General features: G+C 44.3%; 1 long non-coding RNA gene and 1 pseudogene across 1 annotated transcript; one reads left to right on the forward strand and one right to left on the reverse strand.

The window, feature by feature from the left end:
* Positions 1 to 1,515: 1,515 nt before the first annotated feature.
* LOC146178856 (uncharacterized) lies at positions 1,516 to 3,554 on the forward strand (annotated as a pseudogene).
* Positions 3,555 to 5,400: 1,846 nt separating this feature from the next.
* LOC146178857 (uncharacterized) lies at positions 5,401 to 8,130 on the reverse strand. Its single transcript, XR_014700888.1, has 3 exons — positions 7,983 to 8,130; positions 7,430 to 7,510; positions 5,401 to 5,512 (listed from the first exon to the last, which is right to left on the reverse strand). It is a non-coding gene; the product is annotated as an uncharacterized LOC146178857 (long non-coding RNA).
* Positions 8,131 to 26,006: the final 17,876 nt, after the last annotated feature.

Consider the following 26,006-nt stretch of genomic DNA (forward strand, 5'->3'; position numbering starts at 1 on the left):
CCCTGTGAACTCATACACCGATCCGAGCTATAAAAAGGAAGATTATGTACCGGTGCAGCGCCCCACTCAAGGAACTATCACCAGCTGACCCGGCTGGCTTTTTCTTCGTTTCCTCTCTCACCATGTATACACAATAGAGAATAGAGTGGAAAAGAAAACGCACCGCTGTCTCCTGCAACATTGAGCGACTACTCGGCCTTCTTCGCTGGGACACTAGCGAACAAACAACAACACTCCGGTCTCGACGTCCCTTGCACTAGAAGGTGTCATGTGAGTGGTTTAAGGGGGCAACATATCGGCCGAGGTGGCTGCGAGCCGCGAAAACCTGAGTTTTGAATATTTCTTAGGAAAATATCAGCTCGAGTTTGAGGTTTTCAGACATCATGAGCCCAATTTCCATGGCATAGCTTTACTGGGAATCTCCAGCCCACACACATACCCTCCCCCCGCCCAATACAGCAAATTACCATTACATCTCTCCTGCAAAAAATTCCTGGCTATGCGCCCGTATGCGCTGCTGGTTTAATTCTCATGGAAACTTCCTGTTTCTGTTCTCATCGAGGATTTCCTTGCCTACGGACAGTCGCGCGAAAGCCTGGGCGTCAGTGTTGCTGACTATGCAACCTGTGCTGTTGAAGATTTCGAAGGCGAGGTCGAAAAATGCCCAGCCCACACGCCTGAACACCTTATCGTCCAAGGGCATCACGAAACGTCGCATCTGCGAGAACAAATGGGGACAAATAACAATTCTTCAGTAAGCCAAACATTCCACAGAAATGCACTCAAAATGTTGAGCTAAAAAGAATTTCTTCCACAGCTATCTAGGGCATGGAGGTATCGCTGCTCATTTTGTGGTGCTAAATGGAAGTCTTCCAGAAACTCTACCCACTTTATAGCCAGCCCCAATGCAATGAATGCTCAATACATCATAATAAAGGTATTAGCAGCATGTTGCGCACCATCTGTATAGTCCGAAACAAGCTTTGCAATTTCATCACAAGATTACATGGCAAGCCTGACTACACCCACTTGGGATCACAGGTCTCCCTTATATCCCTCTAATTCATCCTGTGTTGCGTCAGCTGCATCCAATTTATCTCATCACATTTATCGCACCACATTACCGTCTATCACATTTATCAGTTATTTATCACATCCACACATCTAACCTTGTGTCAATTCCTGCTATGTTTCCCTTCCCTTGGTGTTCAGTCTGTCCCCTGAGAAGCCGCCGCGGCTATCTTTCATATACATCAGTTCAAAAATGGACCTGTTAATTTTATTTAATTAATCGTTCAGTCACTGAGCTTTATAACGTACATAATTTCCGCCTTGCTGTATATCCGCCTTCACAGACTGGGCTGACTTATTTCTCGTAGTATTTAAAATACCGATCTGTAAACAGCTACACCCGATGTACTTTCCTCTTGATATGTAATGACAACCTGGCATGTTTGATGTCATAGAGTTTGCCGAATTTGCTTTAGCCCTCTCACGTCCTGAATTGGGAAGCTGATGGAACACGTTATCCAGACCAGACTTTCACGATACCTTGAAGACAATCATCTTCTACCAGACACAATGTTCGGCTTTCACTCTCATTTAGCGGCCCCGGACATTATGCTTCTTCTCCATCATCAGGTAGTCATGAGACGTGCACTAGACACGAAGGTCATGGTCGGCCTTGATGTTGCCAAGGCATCCGACAACGTCCTCCATGAAGCGATTCTTCAACAACTTCAGGCTGTCGGTGTTTAACATCCCACGTATGCGTACATCCGAAACTTCCCCACCGACTGCACCGTGCAACTTAAAGCCGGCACGGGAGATCCTTCCATCATCTCTCCGGGAAACCGTGGCACGCCGCAAGGCGCCGTACTTTCACCGATGCTTTTTAACCTCGCACTGATAGGCCTGCCGAAGCTACTGGCCGACATCCCCCACCTGCATCACAGCATTTATGCTGACGACCACACACTTTGGATCACGCGCGGCAGTGACGGCCAGATTGAAGACACTCTATAGACCGCCATCGAACGGATCGGAGATTATCTAAGTACAGTTGGCCTCACCTGTTCAGCGACAAAGTCCGTGTATATCATCATTCCTTCCCCGAGACGACGCCCTCCAAAGATACTTCCTAACATCAACCTCCAGGTGGAAGGAAACCCATTCCTCGAAAAGATAATTTAGGATCTTGGGCTTGCATCTACAGGCCAACGGTAGCAACAATATCACGCTCCAACACATCGACCAGTCGGTGGTACAGATCGGACGCCTCCTTGAGCGAATCTCCAACAAGCATCATGGAATGCGAGAGTCCAACCTCCTGCACCGCGTTCAAGCTTCCATCTGCTCCCGCATCACCTACTCTGGACCCTACTTACGTCTCACTCGTGCGGAAATCGAACGACTAGAGGCGTCACTTCGAAAATCGTACAAGACGGCCCTAGGTCTTCCCATGTCCACAGCTACCCATAAGCTCGTGGCTTTCGGAATCTCCAATACCGTGAGCGAACTGACCGAAGCAACCCTCACCGCCCAGTATGAGCGGCTCTCACTCACAGACGCTGGCCCAGCATGTGTGAGTGAGCAAATTGGGATCTTCTCGCCAAAATTGGCCCCAAGTTGCGCGGAACTTACACCAGAATATCGCCTAAATCTCCGCATCCCTCCCATTCCCAAACGGATGCACCCGGAACACCACGCCGAGAGACGGGACGACCGGGCTCGTCAATTCGTAAAACGCTTCAGCGGACGTCTGGACGTCACTTATACGGACGGTTCTTACCAACCATCGAGGCCAGCGATGGTGGTGGTAGGTCTCGCCCCTCACCGCAGCTGGTACACAGCCTGCAGCATTCGCAATGCAGAAACACTCACCGCAGCTGAGGAGGATGCCATTGCGCTGGCACTAGCCGACCCTAATACCAAAGTCATCATCAGTGATTCTCAACAAGCTATCCGCAACTACTATGCTGGCCGTATCTCTTGCCAGGCGTTACACATTCTACGTTCTACAGCACCCTCTTCCACATCTCGCTTACTTCTTTGGGCTCCAGCCCACGAGTCGCTCAGCGGAAACATCCAGGCGCACACTCTCGCTCGAGATCTCAGCTGCCGAGCCGAGAGTATGATCAGCACCCTGCCTCCGCTGACATTAATATCTCACGCGCTTCTATACTCATCACTTACACGGATATACTTCAGCACAACCGACTTTAAAGATACACATATCCTCCCGCACACCGCGATCTAACAAGACGCGAGGCCGTCCAATGGCGCACGCTACACACTGGCAGCTTCCCACACCCCCTCTTATAAAGCAGGATCTTTCCGGAACAGGTAGGCCCCCCATGTGTAAACACTGCTCAACTCCGGCCACTCTCATACACATGGCGTGGACTTGTACACACTACAACACAGACAACTCAAACACCCCATAGACGTGGGAGTCTCTCCTGCGTACTTCTGAGCCAGCAGGCAAACGCTGGCTTATCCAGTGGGCTGTGAAGGCTGCGACATCCCAAGAGATCCCCGCCGACCTCCTCTAAGCCAGCGCAACCGGCTCTTTGACTGGTCCCCTGTTTTTGGGCGCAATAAAAGAGTTCACTACCACCACTTTAGCCCAATCTGATTCCATTGGTTATTTCCCATTCGTGATCCGGATCTGCAGCTACATTACCTGTCTTAAGTAGGTATGTTTCGTTACCAATTCTAGACCTTCGCTGCCTGACGCAAACTGCTTTTCTTTTCCATGCCCGTTGAACATATTTTAGTCTCTTTCGTATTATTATTTAAGCATTCATGCTGCTTTGTCTCTTTGTGTCATTATTCGCCCATTTTAATTTGCCACCTGAGCTTCACAACAAGGAATTGCCATCGGCGAGCGCCAGACTACTGAGGTGTCTTCCGCTGAGCCTTATATCTAACTTTTCCTATCAAGCTCCCTGAATACTTCCCATCACTGTATAAATCGTGTCTCTTTGTCTAATATTCTTCCTGATCGGAATTTTATTGTTTTCAACACTATGGTTGCTATACTCAGTAAGTATATGTACGCTCAAGAACTTTCACGCATGGCTCATAAAGATCTTAATGTCGCATTGATTGCACGACTGCATGAAGACGTTTAGGTTCTGCAAAACACTTTTTTGTAATCAATGAATGCTATGTGTAGGTGTTGGGTATATTCTGAACATTGTTTTTTTTTTACTTTTTGGTTCACAGCATTAGGCTTAAGTTGTTAATTATTTAGAACGTATTTGACGTTAGCTTTGGCTTACGTCATCGCTCTTGTTTACTAACCTTCGCCTCGATGGTTTCGGCTGTCTCGAAGCTGAAGAGCGAGGTGCCATTGAAGCCGGTCATAGTCAAGCTGTCTGCGTGTTTCTGCTCGTTGGGCACCTTCTGCAGGCAGTAGGCGAAGAACGACTGCGGGTGATTAGACTCGCACTTTTCACCAAACTTCAGGGGCTTCGTCATCGCCTTCTCCAGAAAGAAACCCATGAAGACCAGCGTGGAAGACACCGCCACCTCGAGTGTCTTTTCGCCCTGGAGGCCATTATGCAGGAACTTGAAGACGTGTTCCTGCAATACCGCCGCACAAAATAAGTAAAGCGAGTCAGATAACCCAGTCGATCAATTATGCGTTTAATTTGGTCGTATTGTGTTAAACGTTATAATTATTACTTTTGTTTATAAATAATTCAGCTTTAAAAACAAAGCGATGCAAGGTAAGGTGCACTGTAAAAACAAAAACACCTTATTAGGTGTTTTCGCATGTCTATAACTAACACCCATGCACCCTTGAAAAAAAGTGGCTTCAGAGTGCCAGTACACCCTCAAAGATGGTGCTTCGGTTGGTCATAACACCCTTCTATGGGGCCAATGCACTGGGGTGTTTTCATCACCTTTACACCCTATTGCAGGGTGGAAGCAGTGGCATTGCACCCTTACACCCCTTTATAAAAATCAGTGCGGATAACGTCCATATATTGCATTCCCTAATTAGGAATTACTTTTGCCACTACACGTTCCTTAATGCTTTTCTTATGTGCACATTTGCAATCAAGCTTAACGGTATTCCTTTTAACCACCTGTAATGCCAAATGAGCATGTAAAGAGATGCTGCATGCCATTATTTTGACATCTCGAATGGCCCATGCACGTATGATTGTTTTTTCAAATTCACAGAGCATGTTACAAAAAATGTCACACAGAAGGAAACTGGAAGTCTTTTATTCGGCATAGAAGGGTCAGGGTTCGGTCTAGCGGGTGCTCGGGTGCTGGTGGAGGGGGGGGGGGGGGGGGGGGGGCTGTTCAATCTGTCATATGTCAGATTGAACAGCCAAAATCGACCCATTATTGGAACAATACCCTAAGTAGAGTAAGTAGAGTCGATGACTCGAAGAAGCTTCCGCTGCTGAATGAAGGGGAAATGCTCTTCAGCTTCTTTGATGCTGCTCCCAGTATATCCGACGCACGGCGTGGCAGGCTTTTCTTCCTGTTCCTTGATAAAATTGTGAAAGAAGTGCATAACAGAGCAGCTGTATAAATATGCACTGCACCTGGCAAAAAGCAAATTCAACATATTTTCTACTCTATATTTAGAATACGCCAATGCCCCTTTAGTGTACAGCAGTGTGCTGGAAAAGGGCCCTATCGGAAACCACTGGTGGTTATCTCACAATTAACAATGCAGAGTATACTGTTATGGTTGGTTCAGGAGGCACAAAGCCAGCAGTCTGATCAAGTCATAAATGAGAGCACATAAGGTCAACCCATTTTTATTCATGCAGCATGCTGTTGCATGGTAATTTTAGATTATGCAAGCTATTTTATCAAACAAAAATGGCTACACTCATCAAAAGCACCTGGCTTAGAGAACTTCAATGCTGCCCCACGAACTTTTCATTTCACATGAACTGGAATGCTTATTATGATAGTTAAAATTATAAATAAACAATAAACAGCAGTTGAGCATGGTGTTTACTACTAAAATATTAACAGCTGGCTCAATTGAAGGCTTCACACAAGGCCTACAGCATACCCTGCACTGGCCAAGTAGATACTGCAGAACCAAACAAAAAACATGGAAAGAGCATAGTTAGTAATGATTCACTACAAAAAAAAAACAAAGTGCATGTAATACATAACACATAACACATAATGCATTTCTGAACTTTTGCACGTCTTCTTGTGCTAAGTATGAACCAGCCAAGCCCTAGGTCATCGCAATGCTTCCTGAAGTGTTTACATTTAAGGTTTAGTAACAAGGAAAAAGTGTTCTCGCTGCTCTATGTGGCAGTTCTGAAACTTCATGACACATTATTCATTGAAAGTGAACACTGGAGCTTTGAGTTGAGCGACAATTACATGTGCAACAGCAGAGCATTACCAAACAACCAAACAGCAGAAGCTCTAAAAATGTCAACACTGAAGCATGGCATGTTAAAACATTTTCCACGCATAGCACATTGTATGCATAGACATCCAGAACATCAGTGGTGAGCCTCAAGAGGCGGCAGGAAGCTCAAGTGTTCAAGAAGTTGTAATCGTTATAGCGGCAGGCAGTCTGAGCACTTTGAAATACTAAAGGTTCGAATACTAAAATATGTTGACTAACTTGAAATGCAGAAATAACAATTTGGATTTATTGAGAATGTTTACTAGAAATGAGAATGTCTATGACAGTGCCACATGGTTAATGCATGAAATGTTAGCATCTGTAGTTGAAGGCATTATATTTATACAGCATGAACCTTGAAACATAGCAGTATTTTCTCCCAACCAATGTGGTAAACCTAATCTCAGAAGAATTAAAATTATTACATCATTTCAAACTTGGCTAGCAAATTACAGAATTTTTTTTTAAAACAACTATTAAACTGCATTACCCACCTTCAGAAGCCTGTAGGATAAGACAATGTGGCAAATATTTCTTTTGAAGCAGCCTCAGATTATATATTCCAGACATTAGGAACATGTTAGGTACTAGCATGCATGAGCAGGTTGAGAGACCCCTTTCCAGCAAATGCTAAACCCCACCAAGCTGCCTGCAAGAGCCATCTGATAAAGCACTGCTGGTGCACTGCAGCAGAGTGCTTAGTCAAATGGCACACTGCACCAATCTTGACATTACCAGTGCTTCATCAGGTGACTCTTGTATGCAATACGACGTGGTAAGCATGCGATGGCAGGAGTCTCTTAAATGTGCTTTTGATTGTACTTACAGTGCAAATAATCCTTTCACAGCAAATAATTCACAGTTGTGATGAAAACTTGTGTAGTATTTCTATTTGAATTATGAATCACTAATACATATTACAAGTTAGACTGTAAACCATTTTAGAAACAAAGAAAATTCGCTAATAATGTCAGTTTCAAGTAGGCTTCCTGAATATTCAAATGCAAAGAGAAAACTTACAAATGATACAAACAACATCCAGAGCTCCCAGCTGGTTCCCAATGTTTGCCTAGAGTTGCAGAATGCATACTGTCTGTACATCTACAATAGAAATAAGCAACACAACAATGGTGTACCTCCTTGCAGGTAAAAAGAGACAGCCGAGTTTTGAGGCGATAATTTATTGTCTAATTTAGGAAGGCGAATAAACAAAATTGAAAACATTGAAAATTGAAAACTGAAAGCCATACATCTGACAGCAAAAATTAGCAAAGCTTGTGAAGATTTGAATCAAGTATCACCTAATTCTCTGCTACTAGTTGAACAGATTCGAAAGGGCTGCACCATTACAATGGAGAAGAACAATAGGTAATTTAAATTTAGCTAATGCGAAAATTGTTACATATGAAGAAATGCACAGGCTAGTTATGGTTTTATTATTCTTTCTGATGCTCAGCCATGTTTTTAGTATATCTATAAGGCAATGCAAAATGGCAAAAATGTAGGCATTTAGCGAAAAACTGCCAATTAGATAGCACATGCAGCAAACAGAAGGAAACAGCTGAATACTTACGCTTCTTTCTCCTTTCACGCATTCCCTCAGAACATACTTCGAGCACCCGGGCAATGTCCTTTTTTTCTTGCACGAATGGTGTCCTTCAAAACCAAGACAAGTGTCTTGTTAAGGCCGATTTCAACTGCCTCTTTGCCGCCCTTCTTGATCAGCATGTTGAAGTCATGTAAGAACTGCAAGTTTGTGTGAATGGTAGCCATAAAGAATTCATTTTACTCAATGTTTCAAGTAACTGAATATTAAAAATCATTGTACAAAAGCTAAGGCAATTGATGCCTTTGTACATATCTGAAAAAAAAAAAAAAAACTGGCATTAGCAAACAGCGAATACAAATATTTACTAAGGTTAGAAAACGGCAAAAACCATCAGTATTTTGCCACTCATCGCCAAACTGCAAGCAATATTAAGGAAAGTCTAATATAAAAAAAAACTAAGCAAAAATTATGATCCTCCTTCCCTCAACTTGGCACACGGCTGAATGGCAATAAAATATGTAATATATCTCTAAACTAAGGGTCCCCGCTCAGCTTTAAAAAGTAGGCTTCAATTCTTAGAGACAATCTACAGACATGCATCGTTAGCATATGAAAGTCAAATTGTTTTCTGGGCCCTTTAAATCAGTAAACTGCTTTCAACACATACATTACAAATTTTTTAATAACAGTAAGTCACAAATTTGCCTGCAATATGCGCACTGTGATGAGCAAAGAAGGTAAACATATGCGACTTATATATGTCGCATATGTATGTCGCACATATAAACATATTATAACCGTTTCATATGTACATTTAAGCAAAAGACAAAAAAAAAAGTAAACATCTGGTCAGAATCAAACTCTGTAATAGCAACATCCGGTACAATATTTGGCCACGGAATTCGGCTGTCGACCTCTACTTGAATGCTGAGGCAACAGTATCGAATATCCATTTATTCTAGTCTAAAGACACTACAAAAATCAAGTAATGCGGTCAAACAGTTATGTTGAAATGCGACCACAAAAATAATGAAAACTGGATGGTTTGAACCACATCAGCTGACTTAGCACGTGTACAAGTGCCTTAATTGAAGTCTTGCTGAAAATAAAATACGTACCTAAATGATTCTTCGAGAGCGAAAGTAACAAAAGCAGCATAATAAAAATGCAAATTCACACTCCATGCAACCGCAAAATATAGTCCCCGTAAAATTAAAAATGCTCCCATTGTGATTAAAAAAGGCAAATCCAGACGCGGGGAAGTTAACATAGGCTGATGATAGCGGCATATAGTTTATGCAGTTTGGAATAAACTAATATGCAACCAGGCCGGCCCACCAGCACACTTCGATTCCGAGAGCACGAGCGCAGAGGCGTGCCGCGCTGAACGGCCGCCGAGAACGAACATAGCCTCCTCGAACAAAAAGTTTAAACAGAAGGGCTGCGGGAGAACGCTCCCCGAGCAGCAGGACGGTGCGCGCCTATGCTCAGAGTAAATAAAAAAAAAAGGGGGGGGGGGTCGCAGCGCTCCGAGTGAAAGAAGACGACGAAGCATGAAAGAGGTTTCAGGAGAGCGAGCGCGAAGTGTAAGAGATAAGGGAGGAGGGGGGAGGGGGAGTCGAGAGTGCTAGGAGAATTAAGGTAGTACGCCAACATGACCTTGCCGCACGAACGGAAACGGTAGAACAAAACCGAGTCGTTGCGAACTGAGCGCAAGTATCAAACTGTCAAGAAACGAAAATCGTTTCGTGAACCTCTTGCGCGTACAAAATGCAAGGAAACGTAGCACATACATTATTTCTGTTCAAGAAAGTTGAGACTGATGTTCTTGCGCGAAATCTGCGTAACTCGCCGCGACATCTACCACATGTGCGATGTCATTTTGGCAGCCAGGTGAAAACAAGCGCGTGTCTCACGTTTTCATTTCAGCACATTCTGGAGCGTTCCGGTACAAAAAGACACAGAATGCAGCAATCCGGTAGGTCACTGTTCCCACAAAGCGCAATATGCGTGAGAATAGGCTTACCTTTACAGACGATTGCGTCAGCCGCAAAGTACGCTGTCCGCCTTCGTATCACCAGCACAAAACCAACCAGTGCGATTTCAGCGCGAGTGCAATGTAGTCGGCGCATATACCTCTTAGTCACGCAGAAAAAAAATCGTCCATGCCTTCTTCTTTCAAACATCTCAAACATAAAGCGGTGCAGCAGTCCTTCGGCCTGAGCAAAGCAAAAAGAAGCCCGGACACTTGCCGACACGATAAATGCCCGTTTGCGTTGAACACCACATGTAGCAGGCACTTCACAAGCGTACACACTTCTGTAAAACATATGCATGGGAAATGCAACACATTTCACGAGGGTACACAATCGAAGAAGCACATTCAGCATTCGCCGAAGCGTGGTCGAAACGCACTCCACAATGCTAACGGCCATATTGTGAAATTTGAAAAGAGCGTTCATAGCTACCGGCGGCCTCCTGGCGGTGAAATTTTGTTTCAGTTTCTGTTTCATTTTTAGAAAGCACTCGTATGTAATTTTAATTTTAGCGTTACTTTTGGTGCTTTATTTAGGTGTTGGGTTATATTAGCAGCGCCGCTTGTGTATAAAAGGCTACGAAGTTACGCAGCCATATACCACCAGCATGTTAGGTGATATTGCTTGCCCGTAACACCCTAAGGCATATTCTCCAACCAAAGCACCCCTTTGGCATGCAAGAGGTGATTTCCAATGGCACGAACACCCTAGACTCAGGGTGTAAGGGTGTTTTGAATCAGACAAATGCCCAAAAAGGTGTTTTTGTTTTTACAGTGTGGGCAAACGCATTTGCCCGATAACACCGAAAGACAGGAGGATATTGAATAAAGTAAGCAAAATGTAAACAGCAACCGAATAGCTATATTATATACTCAGTTACTTCACTATAAACATATAAAATTGCACTCATTCCACCGCGCATAATCGCGCGCAATAAACATTAAAAAGTTTTCATATAACCGTTACAGGTACAAGGGAAGAGATTCCTCATAAAATAAGCATTCATCGCAGCTCCACCTCAGACAACACTTAATTACTACTCAGTCATAAATGTTATTCCAATTACTGATCTACGAAAATGGGAATATTTATTGAAGGTTGTTCTAGTTGAGACGGGTTTTACAAAAAGTGAATGTTGCATGCGGATAACACAAATGCTAGAAAAAGTATTTATTCATGCAATGCCAGTATTATAATCCTGATCAATCAAGGGGAACAAGAGCTTCAACGACAAATACGGTTCCTATTAGCAAAAATGGGCAAGACACTTCAGGGGTCAGTAGAAGAGGTGCCGCCATTTGAGCTGTAAATATGTCTATCTTGCTTCTTGTAACGCTTTTGATTGTGTGAATATTAGCTTAATGCAAGCACCTCAGATTGTTACATTACTACGTGATTTCGAATGACAACGGTACAAGCAATAAGAAATTGGAAACGCGTTTCAGGTGTAGCAGACAGTAATGAGAGCCTTATGTAAACGATTTGCGAAGGCAACAGGCCGAAACATATCTGAGTGCTTCTATTTCCAGGACATACTTTGGAAAAATTCAGAGACAGAGATACTTGTAGTCCATTAGCTAAGGAAGAAAAACATCAGTATGGTTTCTTAGTACCGTATTGATATGACATCCATCAACATGGTAGTAAGATACCATGTTACTTCGTATATGCTGTATCAAAATACACCTGCATTTGCAGTTTCTCACACGAACATATTCGATTTCAAAGTATTATTAAGCTTCATTTGATCCGCAGTGGAAATATACTTTTACTAGATGAAACCAGCAATCCATCGGGCGCGAGGACTTACCGTGATGCCACCTCTTGGCAGGGCCGAGTAACGCTGTGGGATAATCCGTGTTGAACTGCTGCTGTAGGATGCTTTCCAAGGCAATTTAGTTGCGCTTAGTATTGCGTTCGTTTATTTTTTAACAGACAATTCGGTCTGGGTCTGATGAGCTTAATTGCAGGTATTAGACCCACTCATTCGGCAAGAAAGCACCGAATCAGCGGGTCTTCAAGTTGGTGAGTTTATTCTTCTGGAACGACAACGCACACAGGCTGCACCATTGCTGTAGCGGTTATGGATAAAACTGAAGCTGCCCCAAAACCAGTTAGATATAAGCGGCCTTTGAATACAGGTGTAATAAACCTCTGCTAGAGCAGCGGAGCTGCAAGGTGCATGACAGATGCTGAGCGCCTTCGAATAGCGCCGGCGGAGGCTGGCAATGTGTACCTTCTTCTTTGAACATAGAACAGACAAATTGGGCAGTGGGAAAGGCGCGAATTCATTATTATAGCAAAGGTGAAGACATGCGTTTCACGCAGCGAATTCTTGTGTACTGACTACCGCCATTGGCACTGTTGGTTCGGGCGGATATTTGTTTTCCTGCCCAAAGTAGCTTTTTGACGCATACCTCAGCACATCACCACATGTAATACGCTATATCTCTACTTTATTTACGTACTCAGCAATTTGACATTACTGCAGAACTGCAGATGCTGCCTAAGATACCTCATCATGCACACCACTGCCCGTGGCTGCAGATCACTCCAAGTGAAACTTTCGTGTTAACGCCTTCATTAAGAAGAATGAGACCTTCTGGCTTTTGAACGATCTTTCTTTGCTCTGAGAGCGTATTTCTCCATGAAGAAGCGAGTATCTTTTTCATCCTGTTAGCAGTAGGGGTTGATTAGCTACACAAGTAATACGAACAAATTAAAACGCGCGCGTCGTTCCGTCTGAAGCTACTCGCTGAACTGTTCAGCGCCAGCTCATGCATGGGCGAAACCTGGCTCGCTGAAATGTCTGCTGCACACATGAGAATATTCACTCGCTTCTTCGTCCATTTTTGTTTTAATAAGATTTTATCTTATTAGTACTTATTGACTAACGTGTTGCATTGCTGTGCCGCTTCGCGGTTCTTTTCAGTGTTTCATATGCGACAAATTGAATGTCCGTTATCGTGTTTCAGTGCGCATTTTTCCATTTTTTTGTGTGTTTCTGATGTTTTGAATTTTGTGTAATGACCCCATTAGTTTACCCACCCCTGTAAGAGCCTACCAATGCTTACAGTATGCTTAAAATAAAATTAAACAAATAATTGTACATCTTGAATAAGGAAGCAATGAGTTCTGATGCCGGGTTCTGTCTCGTACGTACGGCTATAGAGCAATAATAACATAATGTGGCAACAACTTAGACTTCAGTAACCTCAGCAATGATGCAAGATCAAAAATGGAATCCTGGCACTCGTTATCGACCAAAACTATAGCAACAAAGCGAATATTAGCTTTTAAAGCGCACAAATTCATTCGAACGCCTGCTTCAGCAGCAGCAAGAGCAATCACGTGATCCCACTTGTTCCCCTAGGCAGACGTTAACGCCGTTCGCTCCCGTGGGGGCGCTCGCACCCAATAACCTTACAAGTACAGAGAGATTACAGTTAGTATCTTTATTAAATACAGTAAACAAAAGGTTATCTCTGTTGAACCGATTATTGTTCAAAAGCACGGGCACCTCTGTAATTGCTGTTTTGCCACACAGTACTTTCATGCTACAAACTTTATGTAGTCATGGCTCTGGTATCTCCTTGCATCAGCTCTACATGTGGCGCCATCTGGGAACCGCCGCGTCAAATGGCGGTCGCTTACCCGCGGCCTCCACGATCAGCTCCAGTGCAACGGCTGGATTGATCGCGAAAGCCTTGGGTTTAACCCTACTTGTGGCACCATCTCAGGCCTACCGCGGTAAATGGGGGAGCTGCATCCCTTCTTAGACGTGTGATAACGACTGAAAGCACCCTCTGCGATGGCTCAGCGGTTATTTTTTAAGCACAAGTATAAAACACTTTTTAGTTTTCACTTTTATTCCGCATGTATATATGAGCCCTGGGAAGGCTTACATAAGAAACATTAAACAAACACTATAAACACTACAACAAACACTATAAACACTAAAATACGCAAACAAAGTGAGCGTTTTACATATGTCAATGAACTTGCTAAGATGAACTATGTACAGATATTTGTGCAGCGGTTATAGGCTACTAAATTTGAGTGCGTAATTGGAACCGGACTGTTCTATTCGGATTCAGTACTGTTTCGTTAGATAGTCATAAACGACTACAAGAGGTAATGCTCTATCAGCCTCTGTCACTCTCTGTTGGCTGGCGAACTTCATAAAATCGTCAGAGATACACGCACGTTGAAGCGGCTATACCATACTTAATTTGACCTACCCGCGGAAGCCTTCGTGGTGTAACCTCACGAAACAGTGCCAAATATGTTTCGCAGCATTACAACAATGTAGAATGGAAATCATGGTATGGATACAAAAGTCAGCTGCCCCTTCCCCATTATACACGCATTAAACCAATTTTTCCTTTTTTTAGCTGACTTCTTCAGAATAAAAAGATGTGCACCACATCCAACGAGATCTCGGACACATACGTTCAAGACCGCACACTCTATTATCCTGCAGCTGTTGCACTGCTAAACCTTTTTCTGCATGGAGCGCCTAATTACCCCCAAGCAAAACGTGCTAAGTCTTCTCGCCGTGGATGCTCAGTCAACGCGAGAACCAGTCTCAGAAAATGGGCACCAGAAAAAGAGTGAAAATACACAGCCGACATTAGATCTTTACTTTGCTCCCATATCAATGTAAGGCTTTCAACTGCTACGGTGACAGCGCCATAGCCCGACTTCGCCGGAGTGTCAAGCCGAGCTTCAGAAGGACTCAGGACACGTAGCACGAGCTGTTCGCCCGAAATCAGCCTTTAGGTTTTGCCACCTACCGAAACTAACTGAAATTGGAATGAAAAGGGTTAATTCTCTTCGCAGTTCATTTCTTCTATCCTAAAAAGCGAAGTCTTGGTATCTACGCGCTCGAAGAAGAGGAAGAGCAATTAAAAAAAAAAGCAGAAATGCGCCCATGAAAGAGGAACGCTTTCTGATCAAGCTGGCCGTGTTGTTACGTGATACAGTAATGAATACGTACAAATAAAACTATATCAAGCAGGCGCTTTTAAAGCTTGACGCTTTCAAGGCTGAACGCAGGAATAGCGCAGTGACACCGGGGTGATGTCTAATGCACCCGCTGGCAAAACACTTTTATGAACCATTGTTAAACAAGTCCGTGAAATTACCATGAGGAACGCATACGCAATGTACGCACCAGTGCTGGTTTCGTGGGGTCCTTGTAGGACTTGGCTGACCAGGAGCTCACGGGCAAGGTGGCACACGAGGAGTTGCCCATGTCCTCCGCGTTGTGCGTCACCAATACGAGCAGCTTCACCCTGCGCGCTCGCGAGTACGAAGGAAATAATAGCAGAAAGTGTTCCCGCTGATCTGCATAGGCCTGCCTTTGAACGCGGGCAGCACAATCCATTAGGCCAATATTGGTACTGTGCTGGTACTGTCCGGTTTGACATAGAACGAGTGAATAGAATAGAGTGAATAGAACGAGGCAATAACTTACGTATCATGAATACCTTCTTCAGCAAACGGAAGAACCGGAAATGGACATGGAAAAGTCCTAACGGAGAGACTAAAAATGAAATCGACTTCATAATGTGTTCAACCCCCGCCATTATGCAAGATGTAGAGGTAATCGGGAAAGTGCGATGCAGTGACCACAGAATGGTGAGGTCCCGAATTAGCCTAAATCTGAAGAAGGAACGCAACAGATTAGTAAGAAAGAAACCCATCAACGAATTAGCGGTGAGGGGGAGGGCAGAAGAGTTCAGGATCTCGCTACAGAATAGGTTTTCAGCTCTAACTGAGGATGGCGACATTACCCTAGAGGCAAGGAACAATACTTTCAGAGATATCATTACTGAGTGCGCGGTAGAAGTAGGCGGTAGGATAGTTAGAGAGGATACCGGTAAGCTGTCTAAGGAGACGAAAGATTTGATTAAGAAACGCCAGAGTATGAAAGCTTCCAATCCAACAGACCAGATCGAATTGGCCGAGATATCGAAGCTAATCAATAAGCGCAAGGTGGCCGATATTAGGAAGTGTAACATGGACAAAATTGAGCATGCTGTAAAGAACGGGGGAAGCCTTAAAGCGGTAAAGAAGAAATTGGGCATAGGCAAAAACCAGATGTATGCGATAAGGGACAAGGCGGGCAACGTCATCACTAATATGGAAAAGATAGTCAAAGTAGCCGAGGAGTTCTATACAGATCTCTACAGTAGCCAAAGTAGTCAGGAGCGTAATGAGATTGGCGGTAGGGAAGAACAGTCAGACGTTCCACCAGTGACGAAGGACGAGGTCAAGAAAGCACTAGAAACTATGAAAAGGGGGAAATCAGCTGGAGAGGATCAGATAACTACAGATTTGCTAAAGGACGGGGGGGATATCGTGCTAGAAAACCTGGCCACCCTGTATACGCAGGGCCTGGATTCATCGACGGTACCGGAACGATGGAAGAATGCAAACATTATCCTCATTCACAAGAAAGGGGACTCTAAGGACCTTAAAAATTACAGGCCAATCAGCTTACTGTCTGTTACGTATAAGGTATTTACTAAGGTAATCGCTAAAAGAATCAGGACAACCTTAGTCTGCAATCAAGCAAAGGATCAAGCAGGGTTTCGGAAACGGTACTCTACTATCGATCATATCCATACCATCAATCAGGTGATAGAAAAATGCTCGGAATATAACCAGCCCTTATACATAGCATTCATTGATTACGAAAAAGCATTTGACTCAGTTGAAACCTCGGCGGTGATGCAGGCATTGCGAAATCAGGGGGTAGACGAGCCATACGTGAAAGTGCTGGAAGATATATATAGCGGCTGCACAGCAACCATAGTTCTGCATAAAGAAAGTAACAAAATTCCCATAAAGAGAGGTGTTAGGCAAGGAGACACAATCTCCCCAGTACTATTCACAGCTTGTTTAGAGGAAGTATTCAGAGACTTGGAATGGGAGCAGTTAGGGATAAGGGTAGATGGAGAATACCTCAGTAATCTGCGATTTGCTGATGACATTGCCTTGCTAAGCAACTCGGGGGATGAACTGCAAATAATGATTGATGACCTAGACAGGAAAAGTAGAAAGGTAGGCTTGAAAATCAATATGCAGAAGACTAAGGTAATGTTCAACAGCCTCGGGAAGGAACAGCAGTTTACATTAGGTAGCGAAATACTGGAAGTAGTAGGCGAATATGTCTACTTAGGACAGGTAGTAACCGCAGACCCGGACCACGAAAAGGAAATAGCAAGAAGAATACGATTGGGATGGAGCGCATTTGGCAGGCACTCGCAGATTATGACTAGCAGCTTACCGGTATCGCTCAAGAGGAAAGTATACAACAGTTGCATCTTGCCTGTACTCACCTATGGGGCTGACACGTGGAGGCTAACCAAGAGAGTTCTACTTAAGTTGAGGACAACCCAGAGGGCTATGGAACGAAAAATGGTAGGGGTAACATTAGGAGATAGAAAGCGTGCAGAGTGGGTCAGAGAAATAACTCAAGTTACCGACATTCTAGTAGAAATTAAGAAGAAGAAATGGACATGGGCAGGACATGCAGTGCGAAGAGAGGATAACTGATGGTCGCTGAGGGTAACAAACTGGATTCCAAGGGAAGGAGAGCGTAGCAGGGGGCGGCAGAAAGTTAGGTGGGCGGATGAGATTAAGAAGTTCGCAGGGGTCAAGTGGATGCAGCTAGCACAGAACCGGGTTAAGTGGAGAAATATGGGAGAGGCCTTCGCCCTGCAGTGGGTATAATCAGGCTGATGATGATGATGATGATGATGAGTGAATAGCCAACATAGTAGCAAAGGTGCCGATAATTTGTGCTGCCTGGGAACATTGCAGATTCTTAAAGCCGAGCCTTCGCAGGCAGGTGCCAAAAAAGGTTTAATCGTGCCATTCCTTACGCTTTGCGTCCTATATTACTTTTGGAAGTTCTATGCTTGAGTAGATTACACGCAAATGACCATCATAGCGATTACCACAGAAGGGCAACACGTCACCCCCAGATCGCAGCCTAGGGCTGCAGAACTTCAAATAACTTTGGTCGGCATCCTTTCCAGAAGAAACCAAAAAACAAGCAGGTAAGGGCTGCGTCGAGCAGAAGGTCCTCGCCCGAAGTGCGCCTACAGTTTATGTAACTCGAGCCAGTTTATTAAAACACGCAGCCTCGTAATGAACACCACGAGAAGCCCCAGTGAAGCCATCTCATAGAACTCAAAGCCTCTATTCGCGAGCGTTGACCGGTTTCTCGTCAGCTGCCAACCGGCAAATTGATTTGCACACTTATGATGGAATAGTCGGCTAAAACGAAAGGAAAAGTTACCATTGCATCGTCGAAGGACCGCCTCCAGCTAACAGGACCAACCTACAACCACCACGTCATAGCCTACAGTCTTGCACCAATAATAAGTACTTAGAGCGCCGCCCTATCGCGTGCGCCCACTCAGGCAATTAGCTCCTGAAGATTATGCCAGGAAAAAGAAATATCTTCGCTAAACTCGTCATTTTCCCATCGCATTACAAAAGGAAATTAAAGAGATGAACGCTACAAGTGAGTTTAGTCTTGTCGGCTAATTTCAGTCATTTCAGCTCTGTCGGGTTTTAAGTTAACCCCTTGCTTGTTCTGTGCATCGCCGCATCTCTTTTCTGCCACGTCGTCCAATGATATGACAACAATGGCGTTCAGCTTTCCCAAATGAGGACTGTGGAGAGATATACATGTCACGCTGAAAGAGCAGGGGCGCCCGAGACATCTGCAGCTGAAGACAGGAGATGCTCCGAAATGCGTGCTATAGTCACATGCTATCACGATCACATGCCGAATCGCAGCGTGGTATCACGGCCGCTTGTGGGAGAAACATGTGCCATGACTAGAGATGGAGTCAGTGCGGGGTTGGCCTAGATCTAGTGCACACTTATTAATGATGCCTCTGAAATTATAATTCATTGCTTCTACACTAAGGTAACCTTCTTTCGTTAACTATGTATACATTCCTGCCGAGCGATCTTGAATTCATCTAGTTTCCCTCTTATTGATCAATCGTTGATGAGCTTCTTTCACTTGCCGATCAATTTTCATTCCTGTTTATTCACTGGCCATACCGACACAGAAAAAAAGGGCACCCGGCTGTCGATAATAAGCTTCATATCTGATTTCTGAGATTTCAGCCATACTTCCGAGGTTATGAAATGAAACATCATTTCAATGAAACATCATGAAATGAAACACGACGTGCGAACTGAGGCGTACCCGATTTACCCTTGTTCAGTGCTCCTTCCTATCATTCCACTATAGTGTCACATTTGCGAAAATCAAAAGCTGAAGGTTGTTGAAGTCTTCCCACTTAGCCTGCTTTCACGGCCCCATTTATGCTTTAGGATAATAGTCATAAAAAATGCAAGTCCTCAAAAATAGACTGGTTACACATTTCAGGCATGAGCCGTTAAATTGCCATTGGTGCGGTATTGGTTCCGAAAATGTTAATATCCATACCTTCTCTAGGACGCCCATCCAAAGCACGTATTTAATCAGTGCGGTGGTAAGGTTCTGTAATGTCTTTGCCGCATATGCAAATGATGCATGGTAGCTACGTTTGCTTGAATATCAGGAAACTGACTCATTTGATGAGCGCAGCTGGAAAGAGAATCTACCAGAATTTAGCAAAAAGAAACATATGAGCATTCTTGACGGATAGTGCATAATACAGGGTGCAAACAGAAGAAAGTATCCTGAAGAGGCGGTACATTTCTCTCGCTGCAAACATCTTTGGTTAATGAAATTAATGGATTAAAAACACACCTGCAGCGAATGAAAATGTAGAAAAACAACAGAAACTAGCACGAGCGTTCAATATCGCACTTGTTTAAGAAAACAAATCTTAACCTTATAGGCGGCAGCGTATGTCATCTTTTGTTCTTTCTTTACTCTGCATTTTGGGAACGGCTGTATATGCTCGATTACGCTTCTGAAACAGCTATTCCATTTTAATAGAACGCGAAGTACTACCTTCTAGTTCAGCCAGCTTCCTTAAAGGTTTTCAGATGTGGCTACCCTGAAAGTTTCCATGCCTCATGTTAGCTTGAGACTATTTAAGTAGCACTTTTCAACATTTAGTATTTCGAGAACATAATAATATCTGAGTAGACGGTTGTCATGTGTGCTGATTATTACAGAAGTTTACGAGTGAAATTTATCAACAAAGATCATTACGCCGAGTTGTTTGTATCGCAGTGCAGTTGTTAAAGTGGCAGTTCTTTGATAACCCTAGAGTGCAACTGCACGCATAGGAAGTCGCCAGGAGATTTCATGGCCGTCGTATACAATGGATCTACTACAAACCTAGTAGTGAAACGGGAGCGCCAGTGGCAGCACATTCGGAAGTGCGCAAACACACAAGAAGCAGATCATTCGCCAAATGCGTATACTCCTGCGTAGCCCACGCCGTATTCAGTGAATGGTAAGCGAACAGTAAATGCCGCTCTCCCGCGACGCCCCAGAGCAGTGCTCCGATAGGCAGACTTCCAGTGCGACCCAAATTTCAACTTCGAACTTAAATGAACGTCACTAACGCCGAATATTGAGCGGAATGTGACAGGCTTCGGCGGTGGACAAACGCTATTCGGGGAAGCAGATCTTTGTTAGTCAGTGCGAAGGAACACTCTTTGCGTGCTTCTTTTTTCGCTTGCGCCACGTGGATGTTACAGATCTATTGTGTGCACAGGGGCCGTTTGACAAGCTCAATCTGACCTTTCCTTAGATTGTATCCGACTATATACCATCCTGCACTTTTCCTGTAGTGCAAAATGCTACAACCAAAAAGATCACTCAGTATGCTGCGGCTATGTGAGTTTTGCTCACTCCATGTCCTTGACCGTCTGCAGGACGTCCTTGGCCAGCGTCTTGTCGGAAGCGAGGTTCTTGCTCTTGTCCTTCATCTTGAGACCCAGGAAGAGGGTCCCGTTTGCAAGGCCCTTCGCGAACGACGCCACGACCTGCATGGTTCGGTGAACCGCATCCAGCTGACCGCTGCAAGCAGGGATGCATTCTGCTGTCCATTAAAAAGTGCAGGCGAACACTCCACGAAGAAAGCCGCTTATGTTAATGACTAAATTTACAAATTATCCTTAACTTGTAAGCAATATTTCTGGCTGTACAATTTTGTGACTAGCGAGAGAGCGAGAGGTCAGTATTGTTAAATACGTCTATGCACCTGACATTTCCTCACAACCTCGACAAACTTGGTGTCATTTTCTGTGCATTTGCCGTTACGACACTCTCAGGAGCCTCGATTACATAAGCAATTAACATTTCCGTTCAGCCCATATATCAGCCTTTAGTTCAAAAACATGCATAGAAATAATGTTCCCTAATACGTAAGCCATAGAGGGCTCTACTCCTCCGCTGAAATTTAGCCAAAAGGAGCTAAACAGCACAATTATTTCTCAGTTACTGATTGAGACGAGATGAAACTATACGATTCGTTTTCGCGAACGATAGCATTGTGTAGCGTTACAAAGATTGTTGGCGTTAGTCACGGGCTGCATAGCCAGGAATATGCTATATATTTTTCAAAAGTCTAAACTCCTGTCTGAAGATATTTTATATTTCTTGCCTAGCATTTCAGCGTCAAGAAGTACTTTGCTTTGGGCTAGTTGGTTCATGGTTGAAGTGGATTATGAAAACAGCGCGAAAGGGACGAGGACAAGGAAGGAACAGCAATGATGGCGCCTGTCTTGTTATTTTGGTGTTCCTTCCTTGTCCTCGTCCCTTTCGCGCCGTCTTCATAATCCACTTCAACCATTTCAGCGTAATGCCAATTTTAACTACAGAAAACCAATTTTGCATTCAACGACTAAAAATACTCATTGCCGTTGGCCTATAAATACCACGCCACAAAACGAATAGGATCAGAGAGCAAAATGTATTTATTTTTATTTATTTAACCATACTTCAGGCCAGTGCTTTGGCCCCAGCAGGAGGGGCATTACGACATCTTATTCACGAAGGAAGTACTGCGCTAAAAAACATAAGGACAAACGAAAGAGTGGTTGAACACATTATGAAGTTGATTTCATTTTTAGTCTCTCCGTTAGGACTTTTCCATGTCCATTTCCGGTTCTTCCGTTTGCTGAAGAAGGTATTCATGATTCGTAAGTTATTGCGCTCTGCAAACTCAACTAGTAACTCCCCTCTGCTATTCCTAGAACCAATGCCATAGTCACCTACTGCCTTGTCTCCTGCCTGTTAGATTATTGTTAGATTATTACGGCCCAACTATAATATTGTCAGGCATGAGAGCATACGAACTATATTTGAGCCGCCACAGGAGCCCGTGGAAATGATCGCTAACGACGCCCGGTAATCAGGCTAACTAGTCCCGCTGAACGTTGTGCTGCTCTTTCTAAGTTCAAACACTTCTAAAGAGGTGCATTTCAAAGTGGATTGTGCACCTTTTTTCAACATAGAAGTTTGCAAACGTGCGAGGCACCTTATAGCAAGAATTCAGCCAACGAAAGTCGAACCACCTTAGGAATTCCAAAAGCTCCAAATGCGCGACGGTATCGGTCGTTCACGTGGCAAGAGTATTTTTTACGTAATGAAACCGCATTTCAAAGCGTTACTGAGGCGCCAGTGCCCGGTAGCTCTTCGGAAGCTTCATTACAAATAAGCGGTAGGTGACAATACTTAAATTTGCCGGAGCACCATAATGAATTTGGAATATTTATACAGCAGAGAGACTGAAGTTATTTTTCACAGCGATATATCTTTGTAATGGAATGGTAGGTTTGTACCAAATATTTTCGGTTTGTGTGCTTAGTTTCTTCCTATAAGCTCCGATTTTCTGTAGTGCAGCCGAGGACGCAGCTGTGCAATCTCTTGCCGAATATATTACACAACAAGTGTGTTTGAAATTTCCGACCTTTAGCACTGGCTACTGCAACAGGAGGACTGCGAAAAATACCTTTAGCGTCAGTAGAAGCTTCGGCAAGCTACTTCGTAGCAGAACAAATTAGTGGACACTTTGTGCTGTGCATGTTTTTACTTTGTGACAAGACTGCGTTGATTACTCTCGTATACTGACTCCTCTCGCAGGTTCTCGTAGGTCTTTGCTATATTCACTTTACGCTGGGTCCTTAATTTCTACCTCTATCATCCCAAACATACACATTTGCATAGAGTCGGAAACTACAATATTACACGAAAGACAACCAGGCATATTTGTATTACTCCCCACTTCAACCAGGCAGTTAGAAAGTGCCAGCGTGGCATATGGGTAGCGTATCCGGCTCGGGGTTCCAAAGGACTCGGTGAGCTCAATTCCGGGTTCACTCCCTGCTTTCAAAGCAACTACCCGAATTTGCAACTGCTGTAGACTTCGGTCATGACGCGTGGTCTCATGAGGTCGCACACCACGCCCACCAATCAGTGTCCGGTGATGTCAGCTGCGAACAACACCTTGTGAGCGGCATGCTTCCAATTTTTTGCTGACATAGCGACACCGCCAATGCCAGATTATCAACCGAATGCAGTCTAATTTAACTAGGCGCGGTAAAGCACGCCTAGAGTCCAGAAACTGTTTAGAAATAAATTCATGCAGGCACATGCAGAACACACAGATAGGCGGTCCTCCAGGAAATTCGTAGCCTTGCCTTGAACCATGCCCTAAGCTTGGTGTCCTGGGTGAAGAATTTGGCCTTTCGTGCGATTCCCATGACGCCTACAGCGGACAGGCCAGTGCCCGTGAAGAGCTCCATTGCAGGTTGCACGAATTCTGAGGCAGCTTTGGCGATGTCCTCGTAGCCCGCAAGTACCTCCCCCAGCATGCGCGGTGAGTAGCTCAGGCCGAATCTCGTATCTGTGTCGTTGTGGTATTGTTTGACAGCCTGCGAGAAATGCCAAGGATTTGAGAGTCAAGCGATAGAAAACATCGCAAAAATTAGGGAACACTTAAGCTCTGCCATTATGGGTTAGGCAAGACAGCGTTTTGTACACTCTAAAGTTGTTTTCTCAGTTTTTATCTTTATTCATTTTTTTTTATTTTCTCTTGTGGCCTGCTGAGCGATCACGCAGCGGTAAGCTCGACCTCCGCTTCTTAAAACTTGGTGCGTCCCAGTGGGTATTCAGCAGAGCGGGCTGTTTACGTTGATGCAACGCGCGGGAGACCACATCGTTAACTACGAAATTACATTTCACACACACGGAGAATGTTTTTCTTTTTTTCTTTCATTTATTGTGGATTCCTGCGTTACAGCGGACAACAACAACGCCAACACCGGATTTTCTGCGACACAGGGTCCTTGCGCTCTCGCGTAAATATGCAGAGGTCACTTCAGAAACAGCATTGTAAGATTACGAAAGCATTAGCGCTGCCGTGACGTTGCTTATTCGTAATCGAAGACCCCGTGCGTCTACACACCCATACAGTTAAGATCCTACGGCCACTCATCAACTTGCGGTAATACCGCTATACCATGTGAGTTTATTTACAGTCTGACTTCGGCGAATCGTCGCCTTCAAAGGCACAATCTGACGCAGCTTTCTGATTGTCTTTACTGGCTGTAGGACTGCATGAAACCACTGATGTCACTGGTAGTGACGTCACATACCTTATGATGTCATTGACTTACGACGCCACATGACTCATGACCTATACTACTACCGTCCACTTACACTCGGGAACAGATTTTTTTTACATTTTGTTCATTTCCGGAGCCATTCACTACAGCGTCTCTTGAGTAGCTTTGAGACATTAAACACCATAAACCAAATCAAACCATTTTGACCTTTTTTCTTTCTTATTGCCGCTGTTCGGCTTTATTGAGCTACACAAGGAGAATTGCTAACCCCGTGCTTATGAGCCTCGTTAATCTGGCCGCTGATGACTGTGTTTCAATGGAGGCGAAACGGAGAGGTGTCAGTGTGCTGCGCAATGTCAGTGCACGTTAAAAAATCCAGTCGGTCTAATTCAGTTAACCGTGCAACAGCAGGGCTATAGTGTTTGTTTCGTCTGAATTATTAAACGCTACCTTACTTTGTTAATCAGGCGGCCATGTTTCCAGACCACACATTGCATGTCTGCTGCAGCACTACTCTAGCGAAAAGACCGTATGAGTCACAATAACCTCATACAGATTCCTCATACTAAACTCATACAGATCTCATACAATCTCATATATTTTTCATATGTTGAATGAGATTTGTATGAGATGATATGAGATTTGTACGAGTTTAGTACAAGTTTGGTATGAGAAATCTGTATGAGGTTATTGTGACTTATAGGGTTTTTGCACTAGGGTAAACGTCCCGAGAGCACTGCAGAATTTGCAGTGGAGAAATGCAGCGCCTGAACGTTGCTGCTGCACACAGTACATAGCGCTCCCCTTGTCGAAAGCAACCAGTGTTCCGTTGATCGCGTCACAGTTCACCAGCATTCTATAATTAGTCTACGGGAAAGGAAAGGCGCCGTATCTAGCACACTTTTTTTCTTATTCATTCCCACCTTCCTTTCCTTTCCTTACGACGCTATTCCGGATTCGTGTTCCGAGTATGCGTCGTTATTCAAAGCGTCCCTATCTCGCCGACGTTGAGTCACCTGACTGGTGGAAACGATGCGAACGGATGTCCCTATCACTCCAGGCGTGGCTTATTTGTCAAAAATATGAACCGCCACGGTGGCTGAGTGGCTAAGACGCCCGGCTGCTCTCCACAGTACCCGTTCTCGATCCTGGGTTTTCATAGGGTGGAATATTTATCAACATTCAATCAGTCAATCAATCAATTTTTATTGCTACCCCACCGTTGTGATGCGGTGATTAGGGCGCTCGACTATTATGCCCAAGGATGCCGGATCGAGTCAACTGGCCGCGGCGGCCGCTTTTTGATGGGGGTGAAAAGCAAGTCGCGAACTTCACTTTAAGTGCACTTTAAAGAACCCCAGGTGGTCGAAATTTTCGAAGCCCTCCACTACGGCGTCCCTCATAGCCAAAGTCGGTTTGAGACGTTAAACCTCATAAACTAAAC

This window comes from Amblyomma maculatum, chromosome 9 (genome assembly GCF_055883805.1).
Source record: "Amblyomma maculatum isolate TAMU_Amacu chromosome 9, ASM5588380v1, whole genome shotgun sequence".
NCBI classification, from domain to species: Eukaryota; Metazoa; Arthropoda; class Arachnida; order Ixodida; family Ixodidae; genus Amblyomma; species Amblyomma maculatum.